The sequence below is a fragment of the Rhododendron vialii genome, chromosome 9a, assembly GCF_030253575.1.
Source record: "Rhododendron vialii isolate Sample 1 chromosome 9a, ASM3025357v1".
Taxonomy (NCBI): Eukaryota; Viridiplantae; Streptophyta; class Magnoliopsida; order Ericales; family Ericaceae; genus Rhododendron; species Rhododendron vialii.
This window is the reverse complement of record NC_080565.1, coordinates 16,208,371-16,218,545: the sequence shown is the minus strand read 5'-3', so window position 1 is coordinate 16,218,545 and position 10,175 is coordinate 16,208,371. Positions and strand designations below refer to the sequence as shown.

Here is a 10,175-nt window from a genome sequence, read left to right as displayed (position 1 = left end):
TAGACGATTCAAACGGAGGCGAAGGAGGGAGTTGGGGAACCACGTCGGCTGTTGAATGGGAGAGAGTAGGGAGAAGTCTTGAGAGGCTGGGGAGCACAGACGAATTTTCGCTGGACCAAACCCTAGACAGCTTCATATGTCAGGAGAATTGAAAAGAGGAAAAAAAGAGAGAAGGAAAAAGGGAAAGATTGGGACGAACGGGAAGGGAACGGTGTCGTTTTTTAATCAAAGGACAAATTTTTCCACTCACATCATGCTTAATACCTCATACCATGTATTGGTAATATTGCTTCCAGGTGCCATGTCTTGGTAATTTGGAAACTTCAGACCATGAAACTGGTGATATTTTCCGGTCCACACCGCCTGTGGGTAATTTACCCTTGAACTTTTAAGCCAATATCATAAAGTCGAGAAATTACAATTCATCCCACATAAATTGCATCAAAAGATAATGTGAAAACTTGACGTAACAAAGTCAAGATACAAATGTCGATATGCGAAAAAAAGATATCCAAAGAAAGAAAATAATTCACTACATATGCTAGTTTTAATAAACCTATACAGATGTCGATTGATAAACAATTTAGGCGACGCTATTGTGCAACCCAATCAAAATTTGTCCTCTGTAATCAGCATTGCTTCTTTTATTCATTTTGTGCACAGCAAAAATAAGAGTCTTAAACAATACAACTCAAAAAGACAGACATCAATAAGATAAGACTATATTTTTAAAAAATAAGATAAGACTAAAGGACTAAGTGTGTAGGTTTGTTTTTTCCCAAGTACAAATGAGCAGGGCCAAGAACAATCTCAGATGCAGCCATACCATGACCAACTAATGTGTAGAAGCTGAGGTAAGACTAGCAAGAAACAAAGGGTAGGGGCACCTTGACCAATAGGATTAGCAGCAGTAAGGACACACCAAAAAACCACAGCAAATAACTCAACAGAACCAATAGAGATCTCATATAAGCAACACCATGATTGAAGGAGTGTGCAACTGAGTGACCAAACCAAAAGAGCCACATCAAATAAATAGAAACTGCAAAAACACGAAAGAAAAAAAGAAAAAAGACACCACCAAAAGTCACAAACCCAAGAAAAAAAAGCAAACGAAGACCAAAGCTTCATGAGTCAAACATTGCTGAACCATCAGCTAGCTCGATAGCCACACCACTATCATCGCATATATTTTTCCAGTAGTGAAAGGAGGTCATATTTACCAGGACATACAGATCCCCAAATCTGATTAAGTTCTTTGGTTAGAATTGATTCAAAAGCTTTTAGGTTCCAAAGTGACAGCTTCCTAAACAACTACATTTCTATGTGAGATTAGATACCTACCTAATCGACAGCAAGACGTTGGAATCCTTCCGTTATATACTGCATAGTTTTAAAATGTAGAGAAAAGAAGACAAGAAGGAAAAAGGATACTGTGTTTGGCTTTCTCCCATGTGAATGTACATGTCAAGTCGAACGTATGCATCACAACACAGAAAAATTATTCATCGTTAGTAATTTATTTTAATCTACGGGTATCTGTGATCTTAACGTGGAGAGATTTATAAGTATTTAATAACATGGAGCTCGAAATATAATTAAGATAAGGACGGGAGTACAATTACAATTCTGTAGTGGGGTGAATTGTAATTTGTGTGATAAGAAATAGAATCCTAGTGGGATTAAGATTTCTTATTTACACAAGGAGCCCAGATTTATTTCTCCCTAGGTCCCTGCCCTAGCCCTATAAATATACCGCTCGTTCTCTAGGTTGACGACACGTTTTTGAGAGATCAGAAAAGTGGGTTGTGAGAGAGAACAAACAACCACGCAGGGTTTCCACAAACGGGTACATGATTCGAGGTATAAGGGACAGAAGATCGTAAGGTATGGTCGAGCAGTACTCGTGGCATACAACAGGATGTGCTGTAACAAGTTCAACCAGCGTTCGAGACGCGGGAGTTGAGGTAAAACCCTAATTTTGCCTTGTAGGGTTTTTGCAATTTTTGTTATCTAATCTGTACGCGTCATTACTAGGTCTTGAGGATTCAGTTTCCCAACAATCGTATGCATCAAACTATAGAGGAAAGAACCTCAGGTTCCATGAAATTTCAACACAAAAAAAAAAAAAAATCATTGGCGTTGTAAAAATGTGAAATAAAGCAATACTCCAAGTAATGGTACGTAGAGCAGGAAAAATTCTCTTGTCAATGGCTAGAGATAAATTCTAGGTTAGTAAATTGAATTAAGCACAAACATGCAGGTATTGTCAAATAAAAGCAACAGGTATTGTGCTTCAAGGAAACAATATGAAAACATGAAGCTTTTCATCACGGCCCTAGCATTGGAAGTTACTATATGAAGATGATCCCACAGTTATTGATTTCATCATTGATAAGCACTATCGTGATGACTTAATGAAATGGTTGTAACCAAGAAGCAAGTATACTAAACAAACCAAATCTTAGGTTAATTTAAAAAAGATAAATCATGCGGATATAAATTGAAACTTAAGCAGGAAATCGATCTTTGGCAAACTCAATTTTTTATTTCCTTCCAATCCTTGACAAGTTCGATCTTACTTTCTATGCAAGAAAATCCTATTTCAATTTTGAAATGCAAGGAAATGCCAACTATCTTGTGCATTGGGGTGATATTCTGAGTTTATTTGGGTTATTAGCATAATCTTCAGTCTTCTGCTAACTTATTAGAGCAACAAAGGAAAGGTAAAGCAATGGGGTTGCCTAGGCACTAGAACTTCTTTCTTGTCTTTCACAAATTTATTTCTAGAATGTGAACCCCTAGATGGTATCATTCTAGATTGACTCTATCATCAAAGTACATGTTTGAAACAGGAAATGAATTGGCCATCAAGCTAATTTCAAAGCAGACTTACCAAGAGCAGCACAGAGATCAAGGACGTGATCTCCCGAGGAGATATTCAAAGTTGAAACAGCAGCTCTAGATGCTGCATCAATCCCATATATCTGATTGACAAAAGCAAAGGAAATTGAAGGATGCCTATTCAAAGCTGAAACTGATAATTTAATATATCTAAAAACCGCTACTGGGATTTACAAGAAGAAAATAAGTAACACTACATGCGAATATCCATCGGTGAATTTTTGGATGTATTAATGTACTTGAGTGCTGAAAGTTGAAATGAAAACTATAGACAACCGGTTGACCCTTTCACTTTCAAACATGTTTCTTTACAGATAAATCAAGCACTCTGCAATAGAGTGAACCGTTAATATAGGTGCATGTTGTGATGCTGAAAAAATTAATGTGAACATTATCAGTACTATGTGATGCTGTGTATATGAGACTGTGGGCACATGCCCCTGAAAATTCTATATAGAAATTAGGTGCGCCCCTTTTTTTGGAAAGCATGGTGAAACACTTCGATTCAGAGTCGCCACTCGGGTTTTGCGGTAAACCACCCAAGGAACCAAACTTGAAACGTTTGCTACGTTGTTTAATTTTGGAAAGGCATAGACTGGTCCATCGTCACCTTCGATATCTGAGGTTTGGGAGCCATGTTACGAGAGGGGAAGGGTTTTATGGCACCTCTCTCGCCCAATCCGGAGATCGGTCTCTACTCGGGCATTTTGTAAAACATTTGATTCTCTCTTTTAATCAACTTTTAGCCATTTAGGGTAGGGGAACAGTTTAATGGGATTAAAACTATAACATGTTAGCAGGATGTGATAAAATGGCATGCTTGCTATATTGAAACAAAATAGTATAGATTGAAAATAGGCTCCTGTGGGAGTTTAAACAGACTGTAATACACTGACCCATAGTGGCGTGAGCAGGAAAAAACTAGCATGCACTGATCGAGTCACTGCATGTTGATCCCACCTGCGCACGCTACTACCAGACACGCGTGCGCTAGTAAGCTCAAGCCCACAATTCTTATTCTCAACCCTCTGGGCTTTAGAATTGACCAGTGCACACCCAGGACAAACCAAGCAGTTCATATCACAAATATATACAGTAATAAATAGTTTGAATGGGCTCAGAGGCCACCAAAAGAATAGAATACCCCATAAACAACGTGGGGATAAAACAGAGGGGCAAGGCCTAGTTGCCATGCAATGGCCAGCCACTGGACTGAGATGGATTGGCGCATGCGAGTAATAGACTACCATACGCCAGTTGTAATCTCTTGTCTAGTGCTTGGCTTTGCACTTTCTGGGTTCTGAGACATGTTCAGAAAGACCCTAGAGGCATTCCAAAGCAGCAGATATGAATATTTGAGAAAGTAAGACTAGCAAACTTAACTATGGAAAGCAGTAAACTGGTTTTAACATGCTCAAAGGTGATAAAATGAAAAGGAAGACAGAAAACAGTTAGACACTGATCCCCACGCCAGTAATGGCGGCAGTACTGCATGTATAGCCATTACTGGCGTACGCGTTCTTTGAACTGGCCTGCGCCAATTCTAGCCATGCACAGTTTTGAAACCTTGCTAGTTTTAGGGCCAGGACTGGTATTGATTACCAGCCTTGATCTTGCCAGACCCCTCAGGGATCAGAACAGAGTACTATCAAAGGTGGTATACCTTTGGTTTTGAGTTTGTTGGAGTTATTGAGCTTTGAACTTGTGGTTTTGATGGATGGATGAAGAATGTATGCAGGTAGAGGGGTGTAAGGCTTGTTTATCACTTCATTTGACAAAGAAAATGATGAACAAAAGGTTAAAGGGGTGAAGCTTTGACTAGGTGTTTTAAAGTTGGTAACCCTTTGCATATAAATGCAAATGGAGGGTATTTATAGAGGAGGGAGAGGGAGGTAACAAGCTGAAATGGGTTGGTTAGCCTTGGAGTGTAAGTCTCCCATGCATTAAATGCATGGGACAAGGTCATGGGAGTTGGAGAGAGGAGAAGGGAACATCCCCTTGTCCGAAATCACTTCTTAGCCGATCAAACAGTGTACTGGATGGCACAAAAGTCCTGTGAACATGGCTGAATAAAGGTGATGGGACTACCTTTGACCGGCGTACGCTAGTCACTGACCTACGTGTGCATGTCTTTGCCTGGTCAAAGGTCAAAGCTGACCGATGACTGACACGTGGCAGAGAACCGGTGCATGCTGGTGCGGGACTAGCGTGTTCCTGTAGGGTTTTGCTGAGGCTTTTTGGTTCTGGCTTGAAGGGTTTTTGAAAGGCTTGAAAGAGTTCCGGAACGCTCAAAGCTCAAACACACTAAGATTCTCGGGGCATTCTTGATCTTACTCATCATTGGGGAATCAAAGAGCGTAAGTAAACTAATTTGGACAATCCAGAATAGGGTGTCTACAGAGACTGAGGTACCTATAGTTCCTAGTCAATTACTAGATTGGTATCCAACAAAATGGCAAAAATGATCAAATACAAGGAATTAATCGAAGAGAATAAAAGACAGCATAACCAAGAGTCGTGTGAGGTAAAACACAGGTAACACCAAAAATCGATAATAGCTTGGTCCTTTCAGCCATAGCCACCTTCTTTTCATAGTTGTCGTTCCAAAGATCATGTGGCAATATGTCAAGGCCTTAGCAGTCTCAACAGAGCCTTTCACTTGGACTTCATTTATTGGTTAATATTTTTATAAGCAACTAAACATTCCTTTGTAACAGAAGTCAAACCACTAAGAAGGAATTTAAAAGATGAGCTCCAAGATAGAGCATTACTACCTCAACAAAGGAGACACTAACATTAAAGTTAAGCTGCAAACTGGACTTCAGCATGTATGACCTTCTTAGACAAAGTTAAAAGATGGCAAATATGTCTGGTAAGTAAAAGTAATGCAGAGAGAGAGAGAGAGAAGTAAAATACATAGAACTTAGATAGTTTTTAACTTGAACTAATCTATAAGACATCTACACAACTCAAACATATACAAAAATACCTAAAAAAATTGCTCATTACTTACATACAAGCTGTCAAAGGGAAGTTCAAAACAAAAATTCTCACAAAGGTGTGTAACTAAGCAAGGAAATTTTAACATTACTATCTTAGACCAATAATAGGCAAACTACAAATTGCATTTGTGTGACTTGAAATAGCAAACTGCAAATTGCAAATTGCATTTGTGTGACTTGAAACAACAATGTATGTGTGGGAATCGTGCCTGGAAAAAGAAGGGCGGATCGATGAGCGTGCGCTTTATTTGGCAGGCGAGCGTTCAATTTAGAGTCGCCACTTGGGTTTGAAGGTTCGACACCCAAGGAACCGAACTTGAAATGCTCGCTACGTTGTTTGATTTGAAAAAGGTGAAGGCATCTGTCTGTCATAACCATATCTGGGTTCGGGAGCCAGGTTACGAGAGGGGAAGGGTTTTAAGGCACCCCTCTCGCCCAATCCGGAGATCGGTCTCTACTTAGGCATTTGCGAAAACATTTGCGATTCTGTTTGATTAATCAATTCTTTAGCCAATTAGGGGCGGGGGAACAGTTTAATGGGGATTAAAGCTATAACATGTTTGCAGGATGTGATAGACAACATGGATGAACAGTTAGTATAGGATGAGAACAGATTGTTGTGGGAGTTTAAACAAACTAGGAGGCCCATGTTTTGGAGTGACGTGCGCAGGAAGAAACTAACATGCACTAAACAAGTCACTGCATGATGTTCACCTTTGCGCGCGCAACTCTAAGACATGTGCGCGCCAGTGAGCTCAAACCCACAACTCTTATTCTCAAACCCTCTGGGCTGTGGAAGGACCAGTGCACACCCAGGACAAACCAAGGAGTTTATAGGCAACATAATATACAGTTCTAAGCAATGTTTAAAGGCTAAAAAGCCCTACAAACTAACAAAACACCCCATAAACAGTGTGGGGACAAAATAACGGCCTAAAGCCAAGCTACCCGTGCAAGGCCACTCACTGGTCAGAGGCAGACTATCGCGTGATGGTCTCATTCAGGCGCGCGATGATGCGCTCGGGCGCGCGATGGTCTGAGCCTTCTAACCAGTGTGTGGTTTACATATTTCTGGGTTCTGGGACAGATCCAGAATGATCCCAGGGGTGCTCCAAAACAGCAGAAATGCAAATTAACTACAAAGCTAACAGATTATACTAAGAAAAGCAGTAAACTGGTTTTTTACATGCTTGCAGAGTGATCTATATACAAAATACAACATATGTAACGCCCTGAATTTTGGGTACGTTAAGAAGACAATTTATTGATAACATCTGTAACGCCCTGAATTTTGGGTACGTTAAAAGGACATTTTATTCATACAATCAAATGGAGTCTGGCTCTTATTACAACAAATACTCTCACCAGAGTTCAATATATTACACAAATGAAGGGGGTTCTAAGGTTCCTAACTACAGCTCCTCCTTCTTCTCCATCCTAGCCAGCTCCTCAGCTCCAAAAGCCTCCACGGTGATCTGTTTACCCTGATCATCTACAAAGTCTGACACATTATACCAGCGTCGCCACCGATATAATATGTCAGGGTCACCAAAAAGGCAACACCGTGAGCTACAAAGCTCAGCAGAGTAATCCCATACCCGCTAACCCATACTTACAAACAATAGGAACTAACACATCAATTTCCACATGATAAGTATAAACACAGTTTAATCAATGACACATCCACATTCGTTAATCAACTATAGTTGGTGTTCCAAGATTTCAGAGTTTCTCCTACGTGACTCATCGTAGACCGTGTCAACATTTTCATTTACAAAACAACCTTTCAAAAGACATTTGTTTAACACAAAACGTTTGCATTGGCTCCGTACCGCGGATAACCAAGCTACACACCTAACCTTTTTAAAATCATTAGCATTGGCTCCGTACCGCGGATAACCAAGCCACACACTTTCAAAATCATTTGCATTGGCTCCGTACCGCGGATAACCAAGCTACACACCCAACCTTGGTTCCGCCGCGCCGGGTTCCCAAGTATCCTCACAATGGTTCCGCCGCGCCGGGTTCCCATTGGCACACAAAAATATTTGCATTGGCTCCGTACCGCGGATGACCAAGCATACACACCCAACCTTGGTTCCGCCGCGCCGGGTTCCCAAGTATCCTCACAATGGTTCCGCCGCGCCGAGTTCCCATTGGCACGCAAAAATATTTGCATTGGCTCCGTACCGCGGATAACCAAGCATACACACCCACCCTTGGTTCCGCCGCGCCGGGTTCCCAAGTATCCTCACAATGGTTCCGCCGCGCCGGGTTCCCATTGGCACACAAAAATATTTGCATTGGCTCCGTACCGCGGATAACCAAGCACACACCCAACCTCGGTTCTGCCGCGCCGGGTTCCCGAGTATCCTCACAATGGTTCCGCCGCGCCGGGTTCCCATTGGCACACAACCTCACAATGGTTCCGTTTTTCCCGGATCCCATTGGAACACACACAAAACACACACCACACAATGGGCTACCACGTCCGGCCACATCGCGGTTTCCAAAACATTTCAACCTTTTCAAATGTTTCTTTTACACACACACACAACTCACATAATGCCACCCAAAACCGGTCATTATGTTGTTTCAAAATATTTCCTTCCTCGGAAAACATTTCTTTTAATTAACCACACCCTAGGTGTCATGTTTCTACTTTCTCGGTTCTCGTGTCTCATTTACATTCAAAGACTCCGCGGTAGGACATGAATCTTTCTAACAAGATCATCCAATTCTATATTTACTCATCACGCTTAATTACTACTTATAGCATAACGCCACATGTACGGACGCCTTTGGAGTGTATCACTTATGCTTTATTCAAAGCACAACGCCACATGTACGGACGTCTTTGGAGTGAAATCACTTATGCTTTATCACATACCACAAGTAATACAAGCAACTTATATATACATACTCATAATCATCTTAAAGATTGAAATACAATATTTCTAAACAAACGATAAGTACGTAAGGATGAACTACATATAATTAGGAGTAGTAGATAGGGATAATCTACTTTATACTTGAGTAAGTAAATACATAGGGAGTAAGTAAGGATTTCCTTACATTTCTTCTAGGCGGTAGTCGGCTACGGAAGGTTAGTCGGCTACGGAAAGTACGTCGGTGGTCGGGCGGAGTAACTTCCTACGGTGGTCTCCGGTAGCTTCGAAAGAGAAAGGTTTCTCTCGAAACTTCTACTTGACTAATACTACTACTACTTTTGGATCGAGAGGGTGGTCGAGTGGCGGTTTAGTGGCGGCCTAGGTTGAGTTTCTTGAAGAACTCAAGAACTACTCAAGAACATGAAGAACAAAAGAAAGAACAAAGAAAGAACACAATTTTTCTAGAGAGAGAAGTTGCTAGGTGAAGGTGTGAGTTGAATGGCATGGGATGGCTTGCTATTTATAGGCAAAACTCTTGGGCTCTCCCTCCCTCTCATGGCCGGCCCCCCCTCTCTATCTCTACCTCAAATTTTGACACATGGCATGCACTTATGGAAGATCAAAGGCTAAACCCTAGGTTTGCATGGCTAGGTTAGGCTAAATGGTAGGCTTGCATGGCTAGATTGTACCAAGGATTGATCTTTGGGAGATTTGTTTGGAAAGAAGGAGACAATGGTACAAGATTTGGTCAAAAAAACAAATATGGAAGTACAAATGGGGAGTTAAGTTTGGTTAGGGAAAAGATTCTCCAAGGATGGAGAAAGATCAAGGAAGGATCATGGAAGTACAATCAAATCTTTCCCTCTCTCTCTCCTATCTCTCTCTCTCGGCCTCTCTCCTCTCTCTCTCGGCAATCTCTCCCTCTCTCTCTCTCTCCCCTTAGTACACTACACACACACACACACACACACACACACACACATATATATATATATATATATATAAATGAAGAAAGAATAAGAAAGGTACAAAGTACAAGATTTACAAAATCAAGTAAGAATCTTAATTAAACACATGTTTCCAATAAATAAATAAACTAGTGTACTAATGTACTCTAGGAAGATCAACTCCCCAATAAATTAATTCAATTGGGTACAAAACCCCAATACAAAATAATAAAAAGGTACTTAGGAGAATATTAGGCTTAAAGGCTACATAATAAAATATGGGTACTTCATCACATGGGGTTTTAAGAAAAAAGATTAATTTAATAAACCCATGTACTTGGTTGAAAGAATAAGGCCATTACCCAATGGATAATAAATCCCCTAACATTTATTGTCCAATGGTCAATAGCTACTAGGAAACTTTTATTAGG

The 10,175-nt window shown here is 40.7% G+C and overlaps 1 long non-coding RNA gene across 1 annotated transcript; it reads right to left on the bottom strand.

Annotated features, from left to right (window-relative positions):
* Positions 1 to 436: 436 nt before the first annotated feature.
* Positions 437 to 1,506, bottom strand: LOC131301255 (uncharacterized). Its single transcript, XR_009191215.1, has 2 exons — positions 1,345 to 1,506; positions 437 to 1,245 (listed from the first exon to the last, which is right to left on the bottom strand). It is a non-coding gene; the product is annotated as an uncharacterized LOC131301255 (long non-coding RNA).
* Positions 1,507 to 10,175: the final 8,669 nt, after the last annotated feature.